Source organism: Triturus cristatus, chromosome 5_2 (genome assembly GCF_964204655.1).
Source record: "Triturus cristatus chromosome 5_2, aTriCri1.1, whole genome shotgun sequence".
In the NCBI taxonomy this organism is placed as follows: Eukaryota; Metazoa; Chordata; class Amphibia; order Caudata; family Salamandridae; genus Triturus; species Triturus cristatus.
The window spans coordinates 162,415,044-162,435,367 of record NC_140588.1 but is presented as its reverse complement, the minus strand read 5'-3'; positions in this window follow the sequence as shown (position 1 = coordinate 162,435,367).

Sequence of the window (20,324 nt, the reverse complement as noted above, 5' to 3'; positions counted from 1 at the left end):
CTCTAAGTGCTTGTTGGCTTGCCACCTGTTTATGAAGTCTTAGGGATATCAAAGACTTCTGCTTCATCTTCAACTCAGCACCTGGACTATATCTTGCTCTGCCAAGTGGTGCTAGTCCAGTCCAAGGATGTGAATTTTAAGTACTGCATCTGCCAGAATCTGCATATCAATGCCATTGAACCGATCTGGATCAATGCATCACTGCTGTTGTAGGGACTGGTGCATCACACTCAGAACTTCCACATTGGCCATGGTACGGTCGCATTAGAATCAATGTATCACCTGTACTACGTGGAGAAGGTTGATGCATGGCCCCTCCAGCATGGATTAACCCAGCGCATCAAATTCAGAACCGGCGTACTCGGAACTGGTGCTTCACTCAACAAAACCGAGATATCTCTGCAGTTGCAAGGAGAAATCTGGTGCCACACCCCGATTGCGTGGGCATCGTCGACACATCTCATACGACAACAAGAATTAAGGTACTTTTGCTTACCAGACAATGCATGGGTCCAGTAGCCGGCCTGCACTTCATTCCGAGTGGCCTGAACTGTTGACTTTGTCCTGGTCCAGAGTGACCAATTAACTTGTTGCGAGTTATTTGCTTTTAAGCGCTATTTTTGCATTTAATCTTTAAAAATTCATATCCCGACTTCTACTGATTGGATTTTTCTCGTTTTGTTTTTTTGTATTAAAATATGTATTCCCTATTTTTCTATGCTGGTCTGGATTCTTTTTGTGTTGTTTTCACTGTGTTGTTGTGTTTTGTGAGCACATTTACTTTATAAATTGCCTATTATTTAAGCCTGACTGCTCTGTGTCAAGCTACCAGAGAGTGAGCACAGGTTAATTGAGAGTGTGTTACTGACTTACCCTGACTAAAATTGTGGTTCTCACTTGGACAGGATGCATACCTCTGCCAACCAGAAACTAAATTCTTAACAAGCAGCTTGGACGGGACCATGTTACATTTGAAAGGTAATATTTATCTCCATTATGAGAAGAGGGGTTTTCACATCCACTCATGTACTTGTAAGCAGTAGAGGTAAGAAGCTAAAAGGCTTTTCAATTATTTTCTCTTTCGTCAAGCAAGGTGAGCAAGTATGGCAGGCACCCCTAGGATGTGTACCGATCAAAATCAAGTAAAAATCTACCTGTTAGGTCTGCAAAGAAGTGTCAGGAGCCAGGATTCCAACATATAGAATATTACCAAAAGATGCACAGTGAATTCACGTTTATTGTGGCCATTTTCCCAAGCCACAATGTACCAGATGTGCAAACTTTTCTAACAGTCACAAACCCTCTGATTTGTTAAACAGGGAGGGAGTGCAAGCATTATAAAGGGTTCTTTTATGTACAAATCACATTTACTAATTTGGAAACGTGTTTCTGAATCAGTAAATGGGTTTCAAAATGGATTAAAAATCAAAATTTAGAAGGTATGTTGTGTGGGTGTCCCTTCCACAGTGCGATTTGCACTTTGAGCTATCAATAGCTAGTGACCATATTACTGTCTGGAAACCAAGGATCAGTTATCGATTCCCAAGTTGGGATGCTGCTTTGCAAAGGTGAAGGGGTCCCCTTTAGTCCACTTCCACTTTGCGTACGTTGAAAAAAAGTTTCATGGTGAAGAACTGTTGGTGAATCATTTTAAAAGAAGAATCAACTAAGGAAAATTTGCTGCGTTAAAATAAATCTTTGTTTAAACATGATCACAGACATACATAGCTGCTGACTCTTGCAGGCCACCATCCCTGTAAATATGCTCAATCGCAGGGGAACTTAAATTACGACTCACCTAATGAAAATTATTTGGCAGGCCATTCTCCAACCTCCCTAGGATACGATGTTTAGAGAACCAACCTATGTGTACCAAGGTCATTTTGCAAATGAACATTTAGGGCCTGATTACGAGTTTGTTGGTTTTTCCGCCATACCGCCATGGCGAGGTTCTCAAGAAGACCACCGTGGGGACGGCCTCCCACCCGCCATATTGCGATGTCACCACTGGGCTAGCAGCGGTGTTTCTGATGTCGGGGAATATTTTTTTCATATGAATTGATGCAGCTGTGTATATTTTGACTGCACAAGTGTTAAATGTACACATGTGCATTACACATGAAAAAATACTTGCTACCCCTTTCTATACACATTTTCACTTGCTGAAGTCTGGACCATAAGGGCCCAGTCACGACAATGGGTACATACTGCAAAATGGACTTACCTGGATTTCAGCAACAACAGGGTTGTTTTCTTCAGGGTCAAGATGCTGCAGTGAAAAGGGTCCTGGAGGAAGTGATCCCTGTGGTAGACTGAAGAAAAGAAAAGGAAATGGGTGAGAATGCACCACAATTCCATCGAATCTTCCAACTGGAATCAGGCAGTCTTCCTGCCACGTCAGCTCAACGGAGAGCCAACTCGTAATTCCTTTGGTGGTGAACTTGTCTTTACCTCCCTCTGACAGCTGCTTTCCCCATGCTGCTGTCGAGTCAGTCGGCAAATGACTGGCGGTGGCGGCAGTGCTCCAGTGGTCTTTTGTTCTGCAAACTGACAACATTGTAATACAGCAGGTGGTCCGCCAGCTAGGAAGCGGGGTTTCTGATGCTGTTTTGACAGCGCTTCCCCTACCGTCAAACTCGTAATCAGGCCCTCAATTTCTCAAACAGTCAGTGCGCAATTTGTGACCACTTTTTCCGAATAAAATCTTTGTATTTCATGCCCAATATTTCTAGACTTTTTATATAAGCAAGCCTGATTATTCTTGTGACTAAATGGAAGAAGGGTTTTTGTTGTATAGAGAGTAGATAGATTTTAGTCAAAAATCAAATCAAATAAGCTTTATTCGAAAACACATCGTGGATCATAAAAGCTACATAAAACAACATCACTAGGTTAAAAATACATAATAATATTTTTTTTTTAAAGTAGTATGCCACTTAATTGAAAACAAGTATGTACACAGTGAATAAAAACAGGCATGGACCTCCATGAGAGGCAATAAGATTTTTACAACTGCTTTCTATGATTTATCACAGCCAATAGATATCGTGACAACATAAAATAATTTGTACAGGCATGGTAACATTTGCAGACAGATAAAAGCTGATTGGCATTGCACAAATCTAAGTTGTTTTAGCAGCAGTTTTATAAACTATGTTCTCAACTCTTTATAAAACAAACGGAAAAAAAGTGTGTGAATAGTACTTTGCTTGGAAACATTATCACATGGACATAATAGGAAATTGGAGGCCCAGTTATTAATATTTGGAAAAGTCATTAAATGGTGGAAAATGTCCAGCTGGAACCTAGTCAGAACAAATCTGTTAAGATGATTAATTACATTAACTAGGTAGGATTGCATACCATGGCTAGTCAGAATTAACTGGTTCTTCCTCACCGAGGGTTTAATAATTTAAGTGGATAACCTCAGATCCTCTAGAAGGGATTTTTTTTAAATTTTTATAGCTTTTATTTGAATGTTGCGAGTGAGCTCTGGATGGTCAAAAAACTCGGAGTGGCCAATGTCGATCAAAAAGTCACATACGAATCTAAGCCACGTGATTTTCAAGGCTGATGTAGATTTGCAACAGTCCTTAATAATAGCACGATTAAGCGTGGTATGCTCCGAGGACCAGATCTTATGCCAGAGCAAGACTGGCTATACCTTGATCAAGTCTGTAAGGTATGTGACTCCCAGTTCAGCGTGACACACATAGGACTGCTTTTTGGCAGAGCAAGAAGATTGCGTAAGAAATAATTTTCTACACGCTGTAGTAATTCAAAGTTAGTATATCCTAGACCCATACGTGGCAGTCGGTCTACACTTGGCCTTATAAACGTGCATCATTTCCCTTGGGTATTTTATACTCAATGTCCTGGCAAAGTCCAGCATGGCTGTGGTACGTTTGACAAACTGAAGCCTCCTTGATTTAATTGCATAAGACCAACTTCCATCTTTACTAAATAAAATGCCTAAATAGGAGAATGTTGGTGTAACTAGTATCTTCAAGCCCTCTATGTATATTTTTCAACAATTTGATGACTTCTTGCCAAGCTTCATAATAAAAGTTTTACGGATGTTTCTTTTTAGCCCCAGACCCCACATAAACTGGGCAAATTCATCTAGTACTTGCTGCAAACCTAATAGGGTGCGAGCCATTAAAACGGTGTCTTCTGCATATCAAAGTGCTGGGAATGGGCGCTGTCCTGCTTGGGCTAAGTCAGCGCACTTGTTAGCTAGGGTATCTCCTAAGCTGTTAAGATAAAGATTAAACAAAAATGGGGCGAGTACGCAACCTTGGTGTACGCCTCTTTCTATCAGGAATGATTGGCTAATTCACCACTATACACTGCAGCAGTGCATATAAGTCTCTGAGGAAATTTACAATAGAGTGGTCTACTCCCATACAAACCATAACCAACCATAATTTATCATGTACCACAAAATTGAATGCGGAGGTAAGATCAACAAATGTTAAAAACAAGCTCCCTTCTTTAATAAGCACATACTTCCCTATAAGTAAATTTAAATTATTAGCCTGTTTGATTAGGCGGAACCCAAACTGTAGATCAGAAATAATACTTGAGGACTCAGCCCAGTCCTGCAGTCTACCTAATAGGATACGTCCCGACACTGTAATTAATGAGTCCAACAGAGAAATTGGTCTATATTGTGCTAGGCTGCTGCAATTGCCTTTCTTAAAAATAGAAACTATCCGGGACTCTTGCCAGGTGTGTACAAAACCTTAGCTCCCACATGCTCAAAAAGGTAGAGTTAAAAGAGGACCCCAAAGGTCAATGTTTGATTTAAACAAGTCAATGTGGATCCCATCAGGGCCTGGTGCTTTACAACCTTTACCAATATTTAGGGCCATTTTAACCTCCTCTAAGGAAAAGACAGGGTAGGTATGATCAGACTCAGAGGAATTGTGAGAAGATATATGCACAAAATTAGGACTAGGGCAGGCTGTAAACATAACCTCCTGGTTTGAGTAAAAGAGTAGAAAAATGATTTAACCAATCTGTTTCAGTAATGGTGATCTCCGTGTGAGGGCTATCAGCTGTATTAAAAAAGGGGGAGTAAATAATACGCCAGAAGGTTATATTATCTTTTGACTCACTAGCCTCGAGGAGTTGTTTCCAGGTCTCCTCTTTCAGTGTCTTTTTACGATGTTTAATATCAAGCCTATAAGCAAGTCTACACTTCCTGAGTGGACCTTGGTTGTTTATCTAATGCTAACTTTAGACTTCTCAGGGCATTTGAAAAGGCGGTATCAAACCACCTGCGATTCTCTACTCCAGCTCTGTTCCAATTGGTAGTAGGGCCTTCGGTAATGCATTTTTTTTATTTTCTCAAAGGCCGAAATGATTGTATCGACCTCTGCATTCTCATCTAAACAGATGTCGAAAGCTGCCTTCTGCTTGGAAATTAACTTTTCTAAGAAGGTGTTAGAATGAACCAGAGACCATATTAAGGCATACCCATTACTGCGAGAAATCCCAATGTTCGCCATAGTAGACACACATTGGGGATCCCTCTGTTTGGAAAGTAAGTTAATGTTCAGTGCTACGCTCTGAGGAGAGTGGACACTAATTGCAAAGTCATGGGTAAAAAAGTCCAAAACCAACTGAGAATAATGTGAGGGGAACAGCAAAAAATCTATAACGCTATGCAGGCTCCTGCATTTAAAAGTGCACCTAACTTCCTTTGGATGATTAGTAAGCTCATTCCAAAAATACAGATTATATTTGAAAAGTAGATCATTTAGCATGTCCCCATATTCATTATGTAAAAAATGGGTGACATCACCATTATCAATCGCAGCTAGCCCACAAACCTTATTAGATGTGTGAGGACAAGTACATAAGTTAAAATCATCACCCCAAAGAACAATGGGATCCCTGCACCCAGTAGTATCTAATTGGCAGAGAGCGCTAAGGATTTCCCCCGAGGTTATTCAACTCACAGTCCGAGAAGAACACACTTTGTAATGTAATGTAAAAGGATTTGTAGAGTGCAGACTAATCTCCAATGAGGGTCTCTAGGTGCTGAGTAGGGAGCATATTATCAAGCCAGGCGATAAAATTATCGCCGCTTTAGCGGCAGCAAACTGCCGCTAACACGGTGATAATGGGCTTGATAATATGCTCTATGGAATTCCAATTGAAGCTCAGGTTAGACGTCCTTCACATCTAACATGGGCTTCAATTGGAATTCCATAGAGCATATTATCAAGCCCATTATCGCCGTTTTAGCGGCGGTTTTCTGCCGCTAAAGCGGCGATAATTTTATCACCTTTTACAAATTTACAAGACCCAGTGCGTCCCTACAGGAACTTACGGTGCCGAGGTGTGGGGTTACTCGAATTGCACCAACATTCAGACAGAAGAAAATTAATTCTGTAGGAAGGCCCTGGGGGGGGTGTTTTCTCGGCACCCTCTTATGTGTGCCATAGAGAATTGAATCTCCCCTATATAGAGGATTTTATAAAATCAAGACCCTCTTTGTTTTGGTTAAAAATTTGGCGTAACCCCGCTGCCTCGTTGACCCGTGATATCATTTCAGACTGCCTAAAAAGTGAGCGGGCCAATTACATTCCCTGGCTTAATGCGGTACAGAAGAGTTTAGCAAGTGTAGAAATGGGGCACCTTTTCTTAGCCCCTGAAACAATAGACTCTTCGCATAAGAATATAGTAAGAAGGGCCTTATTCGATCTGTACCGAGTGAATCGAGAAAATATTGAACTCGCAAAGCCAGCAATCCTCAGGTATATTCCTATTCAAGAACCTTGTGTTAGGCCACATAATATGCCCCAAGGTTATTTGCGCAAGAAATTGGGCAGATGGAACAGGAGCTTGCTATTTAGGTTTAGGGATGGAAGTGTGTTAAATTTACTTTGTTTCCCCTTGGGTTATACCCATAATTTGGGAAATTTAGATTGTCCATGTAACCAAGGTGGGAAGCAAAGTTTGCTGCATTTTACATTGTTTTGTGGCTTTTATGCAAAGTATACCAAACACTTCCTAATTCCCTATTTTAAAGTTAGTGCTTTGACGGATTTTAACAAGGCTTTCAGAACTTTACGGATGCTAAGCACTGACGATGTAATCTCCAGAGTTAGCCATTTTCTCAAAATTGCTGTTCGTTCCCGCGCCTCAATGAACACGGCCTGATAGGTTGCTTACCATCTCGCACCATTTGCACATTGCACCTTTTGTATAATGGGTGTTTACATACCATAAGGAACTTGGCCTGACAGTTTGCATCACTATTTGCACATTGCATTTTTGTACAATGCGCGTTCCCTTAGATGTGCTTTGATTAATAAGATCTGTTTTATCCTTGCTCACTGGGATGATTTTTATGTTTTATATATATTTAAATGGATGTATTTTATAGAGTTATCAATTTTATCTTTTTATTCTTTGATGTCGAACAAAATGGAAATGGCCTGTTAGATCCAGAAGTATTTGTACTTTGTGTACATTGTTATCTGCACTTTTTTGGCGGTTTTGCACATATCTTAGTTATTATTGATGATGTAACTTTTATTGTGTATAGGGATGAATGTTGCAGTTTGTATGTACTTTTATGGATGTTTTAAATATATCCGAATAAAGATCATTTGAATTGAATTGAATTGAATTTTATCACCTGTCTTGATAATATGCCCCTAGGTGCGGAAGGTCTGGAGCACCAGTCATAGAGTCAGGTTTTTCAGTTTCTTGTGGAATATTGTGAGCAAAGTGGCAGTTCTCTCCTGGAGGAGGGCGTTCCAGGTACTTGCTACTAGATAGGTGAATGAGCGGCCCCCTGTCATGGTTTTGTGAATGCGGGGAATGTGTGCGAGTGACAGCATGGTGGATCACAGCCTGCGGGTTGGCCGGTGGAAGTGCAGATGGTGGTTGAGGTAGGTGGGTCCATTCTGATAATTTTTTTTAATCTCTTTTATTGTTTTTACATATTGAACAAATATTAAACTTCGCATCAGGAATTACATATAATACATATAATATAAAAGTGCATGCTGTTCATTGTCCCATGCAGTTTGCACAAGGTTGCCAAAGGTGTATGTTATCTCATGCTGTCTAGTCTGAGCAGAGTTCGAGTGAGCCCGACTCTTTATGTCATCTACAAATAAATCACCTGTATTAGTTTCATACCTGAGTGAAAAGGAGGGAGCGGGGACAACTGGGAAAAAATGTATATTAAACTGCCTCCGAACAGGCATTGCCTGAGTTGTGTTATTATTAGTGTGTGTATGGCTGGTTATGGAGTATATTGATATGAGACCGTTGTGTATGTTCTCGATAATAGTCTGTAGTCTGTCATATAGGGGCAGTCTTATTGAGTAATGTGTTTGTGAGACGATGTGGCACACGTGTTAAAGTTTTCACGTGTGGTGGCTGGAATGAGAGATTTGATATGTCTACATGACAGGTGGCTCGACTGTTGTGTTGTCTGTTTGCGAAGACAAAATTCGGTCCATGTCTTCTCCCCCCGTTAGCACTTTGATGATGGTATCCCAGGCTTGAGCAATTGGATATGTGCGGAGCCCTGCCGTTTCCTCCCGATGTAGTATTGTACTTTCAGCCTGTGCCCATACTGTAAGTGATGACAGCCAGCTTGCTACTGCAGGGGGGTCGTTGTGCTTCCACCTTTTGGTAATGAGACGTTTCACCGCCACCAAACCCAAATCTTTAAATCTGGAGGCGACTTTGTTTTTTTTTTTGAACGGAGATATATACCCAAAATGCAGGTTTCCCATGTGTTCGCCAGTAGGGTTTTCGTGCTTCTGGCAAGTGTGCTTGTTACTTTCTGCCAGTATGTATGGAGAGCAGCGCAAGACCACAGCATGTGCAGGAGACCCGCATCTATCTGTTGACAGCGGGGACAGGCTGAGTTGTCAGTATGGAAGTACCTGTTTAGTTTGTCCGAAGAGAGATACGCTCTGTGTATGATATAGGTATGGATTAATTTAAATGTTGAGCTTCTTGGGATGTTAGTGGAACCAGAAAGTGCGATGCTCCATTCCCTGTCAGTCAGCGGCTGCCCTCTGTCCTCATCCCAGCGCTCACAGAGGTGTGTTAGTGGTTGTGAACTGTGTATGAGTAGGGCTTCCACTAGCCGGTGCACTATATGGGATCCTTCCCCCATTATGTGCATATATTGTAGGAGTAAATGCATTGGGGGCTCCAACGCGATGTCGCCCCAGGCCGCTGCGAGGGAATGTGTAATGGCATTATAAAGTAGAAACTGACCCGTCGGTAAATTAGTATTGGTCACTAGTGTCTCAAACGGAATTAGGGTGCCCTCTGCGTAAAGATCGCCTAGTGTTTCCAGTCCTGCCTCAGTCCAGTGCGTGAATGCGATGTCAGGCGTGTGTTGTTTCCCCATATGCGTTCCTGTAAGTGGGATTAATGAAGTGTAGGGGATTACATGCCTAGTAAGGTACAGACTTCTTTTATAACATCTGTGGTCTATTTCTAGGTGTATCAGGGAAGTTCGGGGAGGTTGGGCCAGTGGGTGAAATAGTAGTTAAATCTGTGACTGAGAGCACGGCCGTTGCGGAGTCACCGTATCCTCCAGGCATCTGCCGCTCAACCACCTCGTTGGCCACTGTAGCTGAGCCGCTAAGTAGTAGAGCTCCATATTAGGAACTGCCAAAACACCCTTGTCAGTGGGCGCATTGAGCTTCCACAACGCCACCCGGGGTCAGCCAGTGTTCCATATTAAATCTCTGATCATGATTTTCAAGTCACGGAACACTTTGACAGGGACGTGAACCGGGAGGTTCGAGAAATAATAAAGTAATTTCGGCAAAATTATCATTTTGACTAGCGCTATGCGCCCCATCACATTTATTGGCAGAGTTATCTAGAATCGTATCTGAGCCCGAACTGCAGAGATGGCACGGGTTAGATTTCCGTCTAATAGATCGGTGGGTGTGCGGTATATGAAAATGCCTAAGTAGCGAAAGGTGTCAGGGCTCCAGGCAAGGCATGTTCCATTTATGGACACCTCTATTGCAGGGACATCGTCTTTGAAGGCATACACCCTGGACTTCGCCCAGTTAACTCACATTCCCGACACCCTCTCAAGCTCAACCAGCGTGTCCGCTATTAATGCGGGAATGTCATGGAGATCTCGCACATAAAGCAACAGATCGTCCGCATATAATGATACTGCCTGGATAGCGTCCCCTAGTGGTATGCCCCATTCCTCCCCACCTCTACAGAGAAGGGTCGCCAGTGGCTCCATCACTAGGGAGAAAATTAAGGGGGACAAGGGACACCCCTGTCTCGTACCACGCCTAACCCGAATCTCGCCTGAGAGGGGCCTACCGGTCCGGACACGGACCGCAGGGTGCTGGTATAAAAGTTGAACCATTTGTAAATATTGATCGCCCAGCTCAAATTTACTCAGCACCGCAGCTAGGTATGGCCACTCTAACGAGTCGAAGGCCTTCTCGAGGTCTAGGACCAGACAGTCGGATCGTGGCCAGTGCTCCACGGCATAAGTTTGGACCGTGAAGAACCAACGCAAATTAAGCGACGTGCACCTGGAAGGGACAAAGCCGTTCTGGTCTGGGTGAACCAACATTTTTACCAACAGAGCTAAGCATTTAGTTACCATGGATGCAAACATTTTGTAATTGGTATTTAACAGAGCTAGGGGGTGATAGGAGCCAAGGGATTCTGCGTTACGACCAGGTTTTAAAAGGGAAACCAACGTTGCTTTGTTCTGTGTCTCTGTTAGTGTGGAGTCTTCGATTGCGGTTCCGTATACCTTCAAAAGCAGTGGTGCCAGCACATAGGTATAGGCTTTATAGAACTCAACGTGGAGGCCGTCAGGTCCTGGGGTTTTGCCATTTGATAATTAAAATATACTATCCCGTATCTCGTCCAGGAGGATCGGACCGTTGAGCTCCAACATTTGATCGTGTCTGGGGTTTGGCAATGTGAATTCTGCAAGATAGGCATGAATCTCTGTGCGGGTAGTTTGTAACTGAGATTTGTAGAGTGCGGAGTAGTGAGCGATGAACGCTTTGTGTATAGCCGACTGTGTATATACCCTGTTGCCTTGGGGTGTTTGTAGTGAGGTAACTGGGGAGGATGTCGTGTCCTGACGTATCAGCCAGGATAGCAGTCTTCCAGCTTTGTCTCCTAAGTGGTGTGTCCGCGCTGAGTGTGCGGCATAGTTGAGGCAACAAAGTCTTTCTATCAATTGTGCATGTTTCTCCTGTTTCTCCGCTAATGCGTCAGTCCCATTCTTTCGGTGTTGGCTAGCATGTTCTCTAAGTGTGTGAGTTCTCTGTCTCGCTGTTTCAGCATTCCTGCCTGAGTCCCTAAACAATGCCCTCGCACCACCACCTTGAAGACGTCCAATTCCAGTAACGACATTGAGGCAGTTTCTGTGTTTTCGTTGAAATATTGAGTGATAGCTGACGCTAAGGAGTTATGAAATTGAGCATCTAATAGTGTTTCAGGTTGTAACCTCCAGGTCGGGACCGGCGCCATGCCGGTTTCCCACTGCAGCTCCAGTATCATGGGTGTGCCATGCCAAGGGGCAAGCGCATGTGACAGAGCATCTAGATAGGAACCCTGATCCGAACTGGGCACATACAGTAAAGCTATGACCAATGGCTTACTTTCTAGCAACCTCCTCACTATGACGTATCGTCCGTCTGCATCTATCAGTGAATCAGTAATGTTAAAGGGTGTACCGGGTCGCACCCATATTAATACTCCTCTGGCGTACGCTGAGTAGCCTGTGGCATATAACTGTCCCCGCCATCGTCTGTGCAATCATGATATCTCTGGCTGGGGGAGGTGTGCCTCCTGAAGAAGAGCAATTTGTATTCGATGTCTCTTAAGGTAAGAATGTATGAGATACCTACTTGATGGACTATATATACCCCTCACATTCCAAGTGCCTATCCGAATTGAAGCCATGACTGTTGTGTGTCTAAAGTATAATGACGTACCCTAGTCAGCATCGTTATGGAGAATTGTGTCTCATGTACAAAATGACCATTTGTTACTTCCCAATGCTTTTTATCCTCGGACCACAGGTTCCAGTGTGTAATTATAGGTAGTAAAAATGCATATTGTAAACTGAAAAAGAATACCAAAAGGGCGATCTTGCAAAGGGCAATTGTCCAAACTATGCATGGAAGCAACATTTAACGTATGTCCAGGGGAGGTGTGCTCTACACACAGCAAGTCGTTAGCAGTTGAGAAGAATTGAATCATCTAAGGGCTCCCATGTCGCTGGCCGATTACATATTATTATCGGAGCCGTCTCCTACCACAGCTGTAAAACATTTCCCTAAAAGGGGGAGTTATTGAAACCTATAGGGGTGACCTAGGTGGCACACATTAATGAAAAACATTTCCCATGTAAATTCCCCCACAGTCCAGATATGGTAAACCCATTTCTTTCCCACAATTTGTGTAGTATAAAGGGCAACATATTAGTCAGCCATATACTTGTGTGTCTGCACGTATGACTTTCTTGTTATCAGATCAGAGGACGCAGTTGCAAAGTCTAGCCAAGATCATTAGATGTTGGAGGAGTGACTTCTGGTAGTTTGCAAGAGTCCTGCGTGATGGGAAATTGTCCATGAGGTCATCATCACTTGCCTGCTCATGTTGGCTTGAAGTAGAAGCACATTCATCCGCTAATATCCGCTAATATCCGCCACAGCTTGTAAGGCTCCGCGTTGCTCCTTTAGTGTCTGTTCAGGATCTGGTCGTGTTGTTTGTGTGGACTGAAATCGTCGACATCTGTGGGCTTCCCAGTGGCGACGAGATGTGTCTCTTGGCGGTTTGTCACTCACAGCTGCAGATTGGGCTCCAGTTTCGGTGGAGGGGACTGTGTCAACCCAATTCCCTGCCTCTTCAGATGTATTGAAGAAGTGAGTTTTACCGCCAGCCACCACTCTTAAGCGTGCGGGAAACAGTAGCGAGTATTTGAGGCCACGTTGCCGGAGCCTTCTCTTCACTGCTATATAAGAGTACCTCTGTTTTTGCACATGGAATGTGTAGTCTGGGAAGAACATGACTTTATGATTATCTACCTGAACCTCATGCAGCTTCCTGGTTTCTTGTAGGATTGTATCCCTGTCTCTGAAATTTAGCAGACGAATCAAGAGCAGCCGAGGATTTGAGCCCGGAGGCCAGTTTGGGACTTGGTGTGCCCTCTCAACTACAAAATATGGAGATAGGGTACCTTCCGGCAAGAGTTCACGGCTCTTGCTCCATGACTCTACGTAGGCTACAGGGTCCCTTCCTTCCTGTTTCTCCGGGAGGCTCACCACGCAGATGTTGTTGTGTCGGGCCCGGCCTTCCTCGTCTTCAGCTCTGTCTTCCAAGACTTCCACCCTGTTGAGGAGATTCTGTATGTTTTTATCTGCTGTGGCAACCTGTGGGGTGATGTCCATGACCGCAGCTTCAATCTTAGTTGTGCGGTCAGATAATTTTCGGTGGTCCGCATGCAATAATGTAAGGTCTATGACCGCCTTATCAATTTTGTCTTCTAAGGTAGTGCGGGTTTGGTTTAATGTTTCTCCCATTTTGTCTGTCTTGGCTCGGGTGGGCGGTGGAGGGTTTGGTATGCCAGCTGCGCTTGCTTTGGCTCGAGTGCTCTTCGATATCTATTTAGACGGATGTAGAAGGTGAGGGCTATAAGGAGGGTGCGTGCCATTACGGTATTTAGGTGGGTCAATTCTGATGCAACGCATTGTAGGTGAGGGGGAGTCTGTAAATGTAAATGTCCAGTATTTGTAAAGCGCAAACAATTATCCGAAGGTGTCAAGACGCTGGGGGCCCTCGGGAAGATTAAGCGAGCTATTGCCCGGAGACACATGGTGCTGGGCTGATCTGCCGCCGGCACCGGGGATCAAACCCGAGTCCCCGGGCTCCGGTGTCAGTTTCCCTGACCTCTGTGCCTCACCTCTTCCATATGTATCATGTAGTGGCAGCGTTTCTGGATGGGGATTGATGATGACATCTTGGCAGCAATTGCTGCAACAGAGAAGGGTGATAATTACCCTCGGGGTTTCCCTTCTAAATACTTCTATCATTTAAGTCCTGATAAAGTTCCCTATGTGAGAATTTACAACGTTGGTGACAGATTGATTCCCAACGCGGACTGCAGATTTTCTTTGATAATAGCAGCTCACGAAGGTATGGCGTCTGCCCATGCCGGCATTTTGGCGACTGTTACTATCTTACAACAACGTTACTGGTGGCGCGGATTGTATAAACAGACTCGTGCTTATGTCCTTAATTGTGACATTTGCCAGCAGATTAAACCTTCGACTGCTGCGCGTCCGCCACAAACACAGTTGTACATATCTAATAAACCACTTGGGTGTGTTTATTTAGATCACTGCGGTCCTTTCTCCTCTGATACTGCGTATAAGTACATCTTAGTTACAGTGGATTCGTGCACACGTTTTCTATGGGTCTGATCACAATGGAGTGCTGATGCTCGAACTGTCATCAGGGATTTGTGTGTCTTTGTGGTAATTTTTGCGTGTGGTACCCTCCATTCTGACCAAGGTCCAGCATTCCCATCTAAGGCGTACAAGGAGGCCATGAGATCTTTGGGGGTCCAGGTCAAATTTTCGTCTCCATACCGGCCTAAGGGCAATAGCGTTGTGGAACGAATGAACCGTGACTTAAAGCAATCCCTGACAGCTAGGGTTTTAGGTACTGGCAGGAACTGGTTGGCGCATATGTATAGCGTTCAGCGTGCACTTAATAATCTCCCTAGAAGGTCTCTGGGTGGGCGACCCCATACGAAATGCTCTTTGGCATAAAGATGTTTGTCCCGGACCTTGATGGTCTAGACATGGCGGCGGCGGCCGCACCCTTTGACATAGACGATCACTCTGCTGTATTACAGAATCTACAAGAGACCAGAGACAGTCTTGCAAAGGAACCCTTGCCCTCCACAACTGATGCTGCGCTTCAGATTCCGGTAGTTGGCTGGCTACCTCGAGTTGGTGACCTGGTCCGTGAGAAGAAGGAGTTCGGCCCCTCTTATTGTGCTCCAGTTCCAGTGCTTGGCATGCAGGGTACAAGAACAGTCATTTTACCTCCACTTCCTGGTCGCAAGGATAACAGGTACATCTCCATTGACAATGTCAAACTACAACGAGTGGCCGATTCTTCTTGTTATGACTCCAGTGGTCTCTTGTCCAGCAATGCTTAGAAATTCTGTTTTGACTCCGGCGACTACCAACTGACCTGACATTGCCATAGAGATGCATACAGTTACTAATCCTTTATTACCTCCACCGGCTGGTGTTCCAGTTGAAGATACTGAGTATGCTTATCCCACAGATGTGTTGTTGCGTGGTTTACAATCAAGTGCAGTTGACTAGTCATGTTTTTCATTTGACACTAACTCTATGACTTCCAATGCCCCATCGAAAATTTCCATTTTTGCTGCTTGGTTTAAAAGAATTTTTTTTATTCCCCCTTGGACTTACATTTGGCTGGTGCTCATATCTATTTTTTTGTTTATGTCAATTATATTTGTGGTTGTATTTTTTCGTCTAGTAAATGGACACTATCTCACTGAAAGATCTACCATTAGATTAATTGATGGAACTTTGGCACCCCACTCCTCATCACACATCATGAAAAGGGACCAGACTTTTGTGAATATTACTGCCTGGCCTGTGTTGGAGGGGATTGTATGGGATGCTGTCAAATTTCAAATTCATGGTCCCACAGAGGTGATAAATGTTCCCAATGTACTTCGTGTTTCTATGGGGGATGTTGTGAAACAAAATTTATGCTCTGATGATTGGGATGTCCAAGTCGTAGAGGCTCTTTTTTCTGATTTGAAATATTATGCTGCTTTTGATGCTGAAGATTTGTATTTAGACACAGCAAATTATGGAGAGTTGTTTAGCTACCAACACTATGGTAATCATTTTCTGCATAAAGCAAATACATTTAGAAATATCGTCAATTTTACACAATGGGAATATTGTCCAGCGCCCATTGGAGGCAGCTCCAAAACTCTAGTGAACACATTTACATATTTTACTGACTTCAGCGTATCTAAACCTGAAGCCTTTTATTTTAAATTGACTGTAGAGTCAGCTTCCAAAGTTAGACTGACCCACATTAAATTATTGTATTCCAAGCCCTTTATGGATGAATTAGCTATTGGGGGCTATGAGCTGTGGAAAGATACTATTGATCTTAAATCTATTTGGGGTTCTAAAGCCTGGAAGGTACAAGGCACGGAAGCTCTGCATCGTGCTTGCCTTATCCCAAACCACATGTTGTTTTTGAATTCTACTATTTTTAAAACCACCTACTTTGGATTTGCTACTTCTAAAAAAATGAATTCCCCTACTAATTCCTGATCTGGGCACTTATCCAAGAGGGGATAATCACACAGATCTGTCCCTTGATGCATTGCAGTCATTTATTACTAATACATCGTTCAACATTTCCAACCTAGACCCTGACGGGTGGTTAATATGGCAGAAAAACTCTGATTCCGTCAACATCGTTTTCTGGGTCTGTACCCCGGCTATACAAAGGTTAGGGTGGACTCCCGGTTTGAATCTTCCCATTCTATTACTACCTATTCTGTAGGAAAGTTATGTCAAACCTGGCTGCAACATTCCACCTTGGCATCTGTTAAACTTCATTTATCAAAATTGAATGACAAGGTAGATTTAAATGATTTTGTTAAAGGCCCTGAGGGTGGCAGGTCCAAAAGATGGGTGTATGCTGTTTACAACGAAGTTTGGAAATTATCTCAAATTGAAGCTGCTTCTAGATTAAGGGCTATTGATCAAGCCAATTTAGAAAAATTGCTAGCTTTCATCGATAATAGCATTAACACCCTTTCTTTCAGAATTTACACATTAGATAATATTGTTTCATCTGTTGTGGATATTGGTCAGGATGATATGTCTGTTTTATACCATGGTGAAATTCAATTGCGTTCTATAATGCAGTTTGCATGGACTTTTCAAACATTGAAGGCTGGGAAAGTTCCCTGGGACTACATGAACACATCGTCTTTATTACTGCTGTTTAATCTGACTGCTAACAGTTCATGTCCATGAAGGATGCAACATACTCATTATTGCATATCGAAAAGTTGGAAACTTTACCTTTCTCTGCGGCCGAATCAAGCGTGGGGCTTATCCATGGATTGATCACTTTACCATTTCCATTGTTTAAGTTCAGTTCATGAATGAAACACTATGCCTTAGGCAGGTACGAACCATTGGGTACCGCTTTTCTGCATGAAGTTTGGTCACTCCCATTTACATACAGATGCCTGAGAGAGGGTAAAGAGGTTTATTTAAAAGGAGAGGAATGCACTTCCACACCTGATCACTCAGTAGTCTGTAGGAACATCCAATTGCATGGCGCTTGCAACGTTCACGCACCAAATTTAGCTTGCTTTCTGAAGGGAAATCCTGTGCCAGTAATAACGCCCACTTTCACGTTATTAGCCAACGGTAGTTACTTGTTTTTAAATAATGAACCATGCTGCGGTATGTTAGTGGGGATTCCGTACATTGTAACTGTCTCACAACGAGTACTTGGTTGTAAGAATGTCCTTTTCCCACCCCCGCATGGAAGACTGGATGTATCCATCTGGCCTTCCATACCAACCTTGAAAGCTGAGTTCAACAAGATGAGCAGAATAAGGGCTATATTGTCTCAAAAAGAAGTCGCCCTGACTTCCTCCTGTGAAACATTTGTCCTTCACGTAGTAAACACCCGCACTGAGGTGCATGCTCTTTTAAATACTGATCTCCCCCTTCATTTTGGTGCTCTGATTCATACTATATTCAATGCCTCATCAACAACTGGCTTGGTGCATTTTTTCAAAGTTGTGGGCTCTGGCCTTGTGACCTCCTTCCAAACAATATTTGGTGTGATACCTGCATTCTTTCATTCTATTTTTTCCAGCGTCTTCGGCGGGCTTCCGTTGATTCTCGCCTTGACTGCTGGTGTACTACTGTTGGTTTGCTTGCTCCGCAATGGCTGCACGATCTGTATCACACGACAGCCTGCCCTGTCTGCTTCTACTGTGCAACCGGATGCTTGATTACTATGGAACATTACCACTGGCCACTTTAAGCATAGCCTATGGATTATCCTTCCGGTTCTCATACTTTACTTGCATGCAACCAGTTTTCCATTGCCTAGATTGTCCATTCGAATGGGCTCTAGATTTGTGTCTGTCGAACACGACATCTCCTGCCCCGGATTATGATCGACTAATGAGTCCCTTAGTGGCTCATAAGTTGGATTGTTCTGGTATCAAGATTATGGCCTGTGGAGCGGCGCATGGAGTCCTAGGGAATTGGGATATATATGCGGCAGCATATGACTTCTTGGTGAGAAGTTATCTTGAAGAACACGCAAGTTGTCCTCTGATTGTGCTAGAGGCTCCAATTATCGAAGAACATGTATGTTCATTTACTTTACTTGACTGGATGGCTGACTCTTTTACTGAACATTATAATGACTTCCTCTTGGAGGCAGTTGCAACTTATTGTGCCTACACGTTGATGGATTGAATTGGCAGTTGTCCATCTTCCGTACGTCCTAATCCAGATTTTTAATTTTTCTTTTTTATTCCACATTGGGATGTATACCGTCCCTGAGAGATGTTTTAATTTTTTTTCTTTCCCAACAAATGTTTCGAACTTTTACTACCAATTATATGGATTGGCAATATATGATCTTGGTTCAGTCTCACTCGAACTTGAACTCTGCGTTCCTACATTGATTCCCTTTTTGTTTGTGGTCCGATCAAGGGAGGGTGTAGGGGAGACTGGGTTCTATACAGACACATTGCTATGTTAGCATAAGCGCTTTAGATGTAAAACGCCATCTTGCCACTTTGCTGCTTTTGCACACGACACTGCAGGTAGCTGTTATTACAAGTAAAACTGCTTGCTTGCTTTTTTTCACATGAGAACGGTCTGTTGTTCACATCCCTAGACGTGCACCGCGACAGTAGTCTGAACACTGTGTGCAGAAGCCGTTAAGGTCAAATAACAATGTATGCTGTTGAATTCAGGTTGATCGACCCACGCTCTATACTCAACACGCACACAGCTGCAAATATCTGAAACTCGGGTGCCTTTAATATTGCATTTTGCATGTATGATGCAGACACTTGGAGAAAACCTTTCCAGATACAGAGAGCAGAGCTGATCCTGTGATGTGATTCACCTAAGCTGATCTTTGAGGTATGGGGTTCCCCATTCAAGCCTAGAGACATTCTATTAGTTTTATAAAACTAGTTTACTAGCGAAGGGAGGGTGGTTCACAAAGTATTATAGGACTTGTTTTCCACTATCATTTGTAATATGATTTCTCCCTTCATTTTTTATGGTATTGTAACAATGCTGATAGTTTTATTTTTAATCATTTGCCTGCTTGTATTAGCCAAATTACTGCACCTTAGAGCACGTAGTTAAAAATAAACATTTTAAACTTTACCGTGTCTCTGATTACTCTTGTTGTGGACTGATATGAGAATAATACCAAAAAGGTTTTTCTAATTCCCACCATTCCTGAGATTACTCTAAGTCGCATGTTCTGGGTTGTCTAATCATTGGTAGCTTCGAGGTGATACAGAGAATGAATGAGACACTGATGCTAGTCATATAGGTGTTCTGGGTACTGAGGTGAGTTTTTTGGTACACCACAATTCACTGAGGTCCTGGTTTCCTGTGCATAGTTCTGTGCAAGAGCAGAATCCCCGCAACAGAGGTTTCATAGAACAGATTTTTAAGAAGCTTATGAGACCTTGCTTCAACTAAATAATGAGAAAAGCATCTTTCATGTTGGACTGTTTTTGAAACTGCAGTGAGGGCCCGACAATCGATTACTGCTTTCTAAGTGCTCAATCCCCAGTGGTTTAAAATTTTTGTGATCGCATTGATTTTATTATCCTTGTGTAATTGAATAAAGCTTTGAGAATCAAATCAAATGGAAAGCTTTAAAAACGAATGTATTGTAGAATCTTGTAGCAAAATGGAATCCAATAGTTAATCACTGCAGCAATAAAATCAAGAAATGTGCTAAAAACCACCCAGAGTAACGTTTGTGGGTGTCTCATGGGCACGTAGAGGGGATAAAATGTTGGCTGAGAATTGACCAGAGGAAAGTTTGTGGGTGTCTCATGGGCACGTAGAGGGGATAAAATGTTGGCTGAGAATTGACCATGGACTTAAGACTGAAAGTACATTATGGAGAAACTCTTTAAAAACCTCTTCTACTAGGAAAAACATTATTTAAATTTTCTTATT